Source organism: Takifugu rubripes, unplaced genomic scaffold (assembly GCF_901000725.2).
Source record: "Takifugu rubripes unplaced genomic scaffold, fTakRub1.2, whole genome shotgun sequence".
NCBI classification, from domain to species: domain Eukaryota; kingdom Metazoa; phylum Chordata; class Actinopteri; order Tetraodontiformes; family Tetraodontidae; genus Takifugu; species Takifugu rubripes.
Window position 1 is genome coordinate 71,454 of NW_021821652.1, and position 9,285 is coordinate 80,738.

Below are 9,285 nucleotides of genomic sequence, written 5' to 3' on the forward strand. Positions count from 1 at the left end.
ACCAGTCCAAAGACGAACCTTTAAAGTTCAGTATTGGACCTCAAGGCTCACCTTTAAAGTAAGGTTTTCTGAACCACATAACTCTGCCTTAGAACATTTCACAACCATACAAAACATCATTTTGTAGGTATTAGCCTCTACTATCGTGAAAAATGAAATTCATCAGGTCTTTAAAATGAAACGGTGCACAGTCCTTTCACCATGTTGGCCTGTGGAAAACCAGTGTTGTCGGCCCGATGGACCAGCGTCCCCGTCGTTGCCGGACCACCGTTGGCCACCAGTTGGGTTTTGGGATCAAAGTGGGGGCGTTTCCTGTATCCGGTTCTCCTCACGGATCCATGACTACAACATGTTGCTGCAAGTGCAGAGACGTTTGCTCTGGAAAGAACTTTAGAGCACATTCAGTGCTGCAGGATGAGGGGCTGGAAAAGGTGCCAGTTCTTTTCTCACTGCAGGGAACAGTTAAAAAAAGCAGCTTAAACTCTGAAAACATGAAAATTATACAGAGACATCATTGATTTAGTGATTCAGTTGTTATTCAGAATGGATTAGAAATGTTCCTGTTTGATAAAAATGCAGTGAATTGGGATTATTTAACTACAACCTCTACAGATTATTTACCTTCATCACGTCTCATCACTATTTCTGATGTTTCCTCAGGATGGACGAGGACAGAGCAGAGTCCACAGTGCCCAGCTGTGTGTCCCTGAAGAGTGACCAGTCCAAAGACGAACCTTTAAAGTTCAGTATTGGACCTCAAGGCTCACCTTTAAAGTAAGGTTTTCTGAACCACATAACTCTGCCTTAGAACATTTCACAACCATACAAAACATCATTTTGTGGGTATTAGCCTCCACTATCGTGAAAAATGAAATTCATCAGGTCTTTAAAATGAAACGGTGCACAGTCCTTTCACCATGTTGGCCTGTGGAAAACCAGTGTTGTCGGGCCGATGGACCAGCGTCCCCGTCGTTGCCGGACCACCGTTGGCCACCAGTTGGGTTTTGGGATCAAAGTGGGGGCGTTTCCTGTATCCGGTTCTCCTCACGGATCCATGACTACAACATGTTGCTGCAAGTGCAGAGACGTTTGCTCTGGAAAGAACTTTAGAGCACATTCAGTGCTGCAGGATGAGGGGCTGGAAAAGGTGCCAGTTCTTTTCTCACTGCAGGGAACAGTTAAAAAAAGCAGCTTAAACTCTGAAAACATGAAAATTATACAGAGACATCATTGATTTAGTGATTCAGTTGTTATTCAGAATGGATTAGAAATGTTCCTGTTTGATAAAAATGCAGTGAATTGGGATTATTTAACTACAACCTCTACAGATTATTTACCTTCATCACGTCTCATCACTATTTCTGATGTTTCCTCAGGATGGACGAGGACAGAGCAGAGTCCACAGTGCCCAGCTGTGTGTCCCTGAAGAGTGACCAGTCCAAAGACGAACCTTTAAAGTTCAGTATTGGACCTCAAGGCTCACCTTTAAAGTAAGGTTTTCTGAACCACATAACTCTGCCTTAGAACATTTCACAACCATACAAAACATCATTTTGTGGGTATTAGCCTCCACTATCGTGAAAAATGAAATTCATCAGGTCTTTAAAATGAAACGGTGCACAGTCCTTTCACCATGTTGGCCTGTGGAAAACCAGTGTTGTCGGGCCGATGGACCAGCGTCCCCGTCGTTGCCGGACCACCGTTGGCCACCAGTTGGGTTTTGGGATCAAAGTGGGGGCGTTTCCTGTATCCGGTTCTCCTCACGGATCCATGACTACAACATGTTGCTGCAAGTGCAGAGACGTTTGCTCTGGAAAGAACTTTAGAGCACATTCAGTGCTGCAGGATGAGGGGCTGGAAAAGGTGCCAGTTCTTTTCTCACTGCAGGGAACAGTTAAAAAAAGCAGCTTAAACTCTGAAAACATGAAAATTATACAGAGACATCATTGATTTATTGATTCAGTTGTTATCCAGAATGGATTAGAAATGTTCCTGTTTGATAAAAATGCAGTGAATTGGGATTATTTAACTAGAACCTCTACAGATTATTTACCTTCATCACAGTCTCATCACTATTTCTGATGTTTCCTCAGGATGGACGAGGACAGAGCAGAGTCCACAGTGCCCAGCTGGGTGTCCCTGAAGAGTGACCACTCCAAACATGGACTAATAGACTTCAGAAGTTCAGACAAAATGTAAGAAAACTAAAGCGTGATGATGTGTTTGTGTGGCACCCTTTAAACTTTGGTATTGGACCTCAAGGCTCACCTTTAAAGTAAGGTTTTCTGAACCACATAACTCTGCCTTAGAACATTTCACAACCATACAAAACATCATTTTGTAGGTATTAGCCTCCACTATCGTGAAAAATTAAATTAATGAAACGGTGCACCAACATGTCAGGCGTTCGCTCCCATTTACTCCCATGTTAATTTTAGTGTGGTAAATCTTTTAAAACTGAAAATTGCTTCTGTTTTTAACTGGTCATTTCTCCTACATGGGTTAACATCATCTCACAAAAATTCCTAGGCATATATTTTAAAGTTTCCCAACAATATCCACCTTTGCAGAGTGCTACAGCTCTCCATTTAGATACGGATGGGTAAGACATGGCAGGTCTGTGCAGCTTGTTCTGCCACACTGTTCCACCACATGTCATGAAAATTCATTAAAAAGTCTATTTATAAGGCTCCTGGTTCTAATAAGCCCATAGACAACAATATCAGTCATTTCTAAATGGTTGAAATAAGCTTTTGAATACGCGTGACCTCTGTGCTATTTAATGATCAGTTTCAGAGACCAGACGACTGTATTTGGAGCATAAATGGAGAACTTTTGTTCTATTCTATGAGTTTATATTCCTGATTTGGCACTTTTATTTTTAACATAAATTCACAATGAGGAAAAGCCACTAAACACTTAGATCAAATACACTTTTCTCCAACTAAACGAGCTTGTTGGAACGTAAATAACTTTATATTTTTTGCTCAGTGTTCATTCAATCTTCAACTGTCAGAGCAAACTGAAAGTAGAAGTGAACGCAGCCTTTCTTAGGCGTTGCTAACGCCCAGTAGTCATGTATAACCACTATTCCCATTTTTGACAGCTATCAGAAACGGTCTGCTTCCATTGGAGATTCCTCCTGTCCCGAGGGTGAAAACAAACGGAGAACTGAACTGCAGACCGCCGACCTGAACAACAGCGTCTCACGTAAGCTCGTACATTTGTATTTATAAGATACTTTTGGGTCGGAATAAAGGAACAACTTGTGTATTTACAATGTGCAAGAGAAGATCCAGAGAGCTCTTGTTTGGTTCCACTGGAACCCCTGGACCCTCTTCAGACCTTCCTAAATGCTTAGACAGTATTTAGCAACATTTAGTCATTTAGTTCTGGAAAGTGTTAAAGAGCTGAAGGCAGGTGACCTTTACAGGACAATGGGTCTGCTGAGTATGATGTGTTTGGAGAAGGTTTGATGTGTTTTTCTAAATATCATCCAGCTTTTACCAGCTGTTTAGTCCAAGCAAACTCTTGGAAGACATGGAAATGGTTGTTATACACTAAATTACATTGAAACCCAATGAAATAAAAGAATAGGTGTACATAAGAAGACATAACATTTCAAACTGACAGTGAGATGGGTCATGACCCGACTGTTGCTTCTATCATTCAAACATGACAGAATATTTTCCAGTTGAGGACATCTGTGTTACTGCTGTAGATGACAATTGTAAAAGGATTTAAAAGATTGTTTGTTTTAGAGGGTGGTGAACTGCAGGAGGTGATAGAAGGTCATAAGATCAGTCTGAAGAGAAGATGTGAACATGTGACTGAAGGAACTCATGAAGCAGGAAGTGGAACCCTGCTGAACAAGATCTACACTGAGCTCTACATCACTGAGGGACAAAGTGAGGAGGTGGACACACAACATGAGGTGAGACAGCTTGAGAGAACCTCCAAGAAGAACATCCAGGACACTCCAATCAAGTGCCAGGACATCTTCAAAGTCTTATCTGAGCAACAGAGACACATCAGAGTGGTTCTGACCAACGGTGTCGCCGGCGTTGGAAAAACCTTCTCAGTGCAGAAGTTCAGTCTGGACTGGGCAGAAGGTTTGGAGAACCAAGACATCAGTCTGGTGCTTCCGCTCTCATGGAGGGAGCTGAACTTGATCAGAGATGAGCAGCACAGTCTTCTCTCACTGCTTCATGTTTTCCATCCAACATTACAGAAGATCAGAGCAGAAGATCTGACTGTCTGGAAACTTCTGTTCATCTTTGATGGCCTGGATGAAAGCAGGTTTTCACTGGGTTTCAACAACCATCAGGTCATCTCTGATGTCACACAAGTATCGTCAGTTGGCGTGCTCCTGGTGAACCTCATCCAGGGGAACCTGCTTCCCTCAGCTCTCATCTGGATCACCTCCAGACCTGCAGCAGCCTATATGATTCCTCCCTCGTGTGTTGACAGGATCACAGAAGTACGAGGCTTCACTGACTCCCAGAAGGAGGAGTACTTCAGGAGGAGGTTCAGTGATGAAGATCTGTCCAAGAGAATCATCTCACACATCAAGGCCTCCAGGAGCCTCCACATCATGTGTCTGATCCCAGTTTTCTGCTGGATCACTGCTATAGTTCTGGAGGACATGATGACCAGAGACCAGAGAGGAGAGCTGCCCCAAACCCTGACTGACCTCTACTCACACTTCCTGAGGGTTCAGATGAAGAGGAAGAAGCAGAAGTATGGAGGAAAGCAGAGACCAGAGGAACTGACTAAGGCTGATAAAAAACTCCTTCTGAAGTTGGGTCGGCTGGCGTTTGAACATCTGGAGAAAGGAAACATCATGTTCTACTCAGAAGACCTGGAGCGATGTGGACTGGACGTCTCCGAGGTGTCGGTGTACTCAGGAGTTTGTACAGAGATCTTCAAGAGAGAGAGTGTGATCTTCCAGAAATCAGTCTACTGCTTTGTTCATCTGAGCGTTCAGGAGTTTCTGGCTGCCGTCTACATGTTCCACTGTTACACCATCAAGAATAAAGGGATTATGGAGTCTTTCCTAAAATATTTGAAACCAAACCGCTTTTCCTGGTTTTCATGGTTGTTCACAAATAACGATCCAGTCACATCTCTTGATGACTTCCTCAGGAGACAACTAATGACATCTCTTGAAAGTGAAAATGGCCACCTGGACTTGTTTGTTCGCTTCCTTCATGGTCTCTCTCTGGAGTCCAATCAGAGGATCTTGGGAGGACTGTTGGATCAGAGGAACAGCCACCCAAAAACCATCCAGAAGGTCCTCAACAACCTGAAGGAGGAGAACAGTGATGGAATCTCCCCAGACAGAAGCATCAACATCTTCCACTGTCTGATGGAGATGAAGGATCAGTCAGTCCATCAGGAGATCCAAGAGTTCCTGAAGTCAGAGAAGAAATCAGAGAGGGAACTGTCAGAGATCCACTGTTCAGCTCTGGCCTACCTGCTGCAGATGTCAGAGGAGGTTCTGGATGAGCTGAACCTGCAGCAGTACAACACCTCAGAGGAGGGACGACGTCGCCTGATTCCAGCTGTGAGGAACTGCAGGAAGGCCGAGTAAGTAAAGATTTCTGGGGCCGGACATCGGCGTTTAAATCAAGCGAGTGGATCATGTCAGGTAGCAATACCCCCTCCAGTGGTCATTCCTTCAATTCTTTATTTCCATTGCAGCGTCCATAAATTAAAAACAACAACAATTCATCCAGAAATGTTCAACACTGGCTGGATATAAGTTCAAAGGTCAATCCAGACAAACCAACATAAGGCAGGAATAATAGGAGCCACAAGTTAACTGACTATCATGAAATTACTGTCATGTCATTAAATAACTTTTGTTTGTTTGTATACATCGTATTCTAACGACAGAAAAACAAATTTTAACTAATGACACGTGACTATTTTGCTTCATTTGTTCAACGTAAAAACAGCCGGCCTCGTTGGTTTAAATGGGTGTTTTAGGTCTTTGTGGCGGTTCCGTTTGGAGCCTTTATGTGACCCACAAAGTTGTTGGACCCTTTCCACACCCGTTAGGTGGCAACTCCATCACTAGCAACAAAAGGTGCAGTGAAAATGATTTGAAGGGAAACAGGCAGATAGAACAGAAGCTGAGGACAATCGATGCAACCAGAGACTCTGATGTCATCGATCGGATCGCTGAATTAAGACTTGACGCACCATCGTACAAATTGGATGAAATGCAAAATATCCAAAGAGCCGATAGACAGATAAAAAGATGCACGTTTCTTTAAACCATTTGCTATAATCATTTTAAATATTGAGTAATTATGAGCTGTTCTAAAATAAGACAAATGTTGAGAATAATTCAGTTGCATTTCAGATCTGATGGTCGTTCAAACTGTTGCTCTACGGTGTTGAATTTAGCTTTTCCAGGAAATGAGCTACATTTGTGTTGAGGTAGATTCTCAGATAAGTTGATGAGAAATCCCAAAGTTTGACTCACTTTTTTTGTTTCATACACAACAGACTGTCTGGTCGTGTTCTTTCAACGAGTCATTGGGAAGTTGTGTCCTCAGCAATGACGTCAAACCCTTCTCATCTACGGGAGCTGAGCTTAATCTTGAACCAAAGCCTGAGAGATGCCGGAGTAAAGTTACTGTCTTCTGCAATGATGCATCCAAACTGCAGACTGGAGACGCTCAGGTGAGTCAGAGATGATCCAGTACTTTCCCAGGTGTAACTTGTTAGACAATAAATGTTTACATGTTTGATCTTTGTTATAAACGTAGTGTTACAGTTCTCAGAAAAAAGACCACACAGGACAGATTTGCAGTATTAAATTGGTTGTGGAAATCTGTCCCATGTGAGGATGGTCATCAATGACTAGAAAGGAAGTATCAGTTGTAGATTTGTCTTGTTTTATTTTAGGCTGGCCACAAAACCACCCAAACATTCAGACCAATCAAAAATGGTTCTTCCTGTCTTTTAAAGATCGGAAGGAAAACTAGCAAACCCAAAAAGAAAGCTGCTGCAGTGTGCCATGCCCCTTCTCTACTGAGAAAAGCCATCCCAAAAAAGAGAAAAGCCCAAGTGTGAAGTGAGCCCCCTGTTAAACCTTGGTACCGAAAGCCTGCAGTCATTCTCATCTGAGGTGGCTTCATTCCAGCCAGAAGCCCAAACCTGCCTCCCTCTTAAAGGGGCAGCAGGTCAGTCCAACCACAGAAACCTTCATGAAGATCTGAAGCTTTCAGCATCCACAATTGTTGCACCTCACCTCCATTGGAGTCCAAATCAGAAGTCAACAAGTTGATTCTACACCGATTCTAAACAATGCAACCATTTTAAAAAGGTTTCCATCCATAAGTTTTCACACATTTTTAGATAAATCTGTTTGTTCATCGCCTCCTTCTGTTGTAATGGTCATTAAAGAAAATGACCTTATTTGAGTTTTTCTCCTCACAAATATGACTTTCTATGAACGATGCAATAAATGCAGCTTGCAATCTAAGACAATATGGAAGTATGTGTATATAATAGTAGTGGAAGTAGCTCATAAAATAATACATTTGCTCTTCTCATCGAATCTTTCTATGTTATTAAAGAAAAACCTGCTCTTAGTCAACAACATCTCAGAGATCAACCAAAAATCCTAATTTTCTATAATATAATATAAACCAGTAGAGAAGACTCTTTCTGCAGAGACCCTGGTGGCAGGAATGCAGAAGTATCACCTGCTCAACTTGGAAGGTGGAGCAGAAACCACCAGCTGAGAAGGTCCTCAGCGAGAGGAAGTGGTGGAGAACCATGAAAGTTGCTAAGCTCCACCTCAGCTCCAGAGACGGGCTGAGCTGGAGCTGTGGCACCAGGTATCGCCCAGAAGAGCCTCCAACAAACAAGCTCTTCTCTTGGGAGGAGAGGGCTTTGAATCTCAGCTCAGTGTGCTTGTCTCTAGTAGGTGGCAGCTGCACCTTTTCCTGAGCTCCTTGTTGATGCCCTGAGGGGAATTGATGCTCCTGCAATGTTTTCTGGCAGCATTGAGCTTGCAGTGGGGCAATCAAACACACTGTGGGGGGGCTCTCTTTCCTTCTCTCATCTGGAGAACAAGTGACACCAGGTGCCAATCATTGTTGGAGAAATGTGCAGTCAGAGGAACGATGCGTCCAGACTATAGCCACCCTTCCAGCATCCAGCAGTGTCTAAAACCTTTGATTTGGTTTCACCAGAGAGTGTAGGGATTGCAGGGTCGCTGCAGCATCGCCCACAAGCTATCAGGAGTGGGTCGCTTTGTCCCAACTCCTGACAAGAGTTGAGCTATTGAGAAATGTGGTCTCACAAACCTGGAAGGTATTTTGACCCACACACACTTTACATACGGTGTAGATCTTGTCCAACCGCCCTGAAAGAACCCAAAATAGGAACATACGCAGATAAGCCGGTGCAGGACCAGAGGTTTGTTGCTTGTAAGCTGTGTTTTGCTCTGGTACATGTTGATTTTTATTTGTCTTCTCTCAAAATAATTGTTTTAGCCTAAGTGGCTGCAGTTTATCCGAGACCAGCTGTGATTCTGTGGCCTCAGCTCTGAAGTCCAACCTCTCCCATCTGAGGGTTCTGGACCTGAGCCACAACACGTTGCAGGATTCAGGAGTAAAGCGGCTCTGTTCTGGACTGGAGAGTCCAAACTGTAAACTGGAGGGGCTCAGGTCAGTCTTCATTTATCTACCTATATACCAGCTGCTAAGATGGTGAAGTGAGGCTGTTCTCAACACTGCTGTGATGCACCACATTAAAAAAATTCCTTGGAATATCGTGAATTCAGGTCTGACCCAACTAAGAACTAACGTAGGTTTAGTACTGACGCAGATAACATGCACCGTATAACCTCATCCTGCATTTTTCAGATTGATTAACTGCAGCTTATCAGAGATCAGCTGTGGCTCTCTGGCCTCGGCGCTGAGGTCCAATCCCTCCCATCTCAGAGTACTGGACCTCAGCAACAACCAGCTGCAGGATTCAGGAGTGAAGCTGCTCTGTGGTTTTCTCCACTTTCCAAACTGCCGACTGGAAACTCTGAGGTAAACACCATTTTCAAAAATGTCAAAATGTCAATTTAAGGACAATGAAAAAGCCGACAGATGGTAACCAAAATTAGACAAAACTAGGTGAGGGTGCCTGGTAGACACCAGCCAAGGAGGAGGGAGATGGTGAGGGAGACAGGAAGTCATCTAAGACAGGTTGTGCCTTTAAAGATGAGCCACAGGTGAGATGGATCTCCATGATGAGATGGGAGGGAAAGAG

At 43.5% G+C, this 9,285-nt stretch overlaps 1 long non-coding RNA gene across 1 annotated transcript; it reads left to right on the forward strand.

Moving 5' to 3' along the window:
• Window positions 1-5,547: 5,547 nt before the first annotated feature.
• On the forward strand, window positions 5,548-8,576 carry LOC115248701 (uncharacterized). Its single transcript, XR_003887467.1, has 3 exons — window positions 5,548-5,589; window positions 6,517-6,693; window positions 8,517-8,576. It is a non-coding gene; the product is annotated as an uncharacterized lncRNA (long non-coding RNA).
• Window positions 8,577-9,285: the final 709 nt, after the last annotated feature.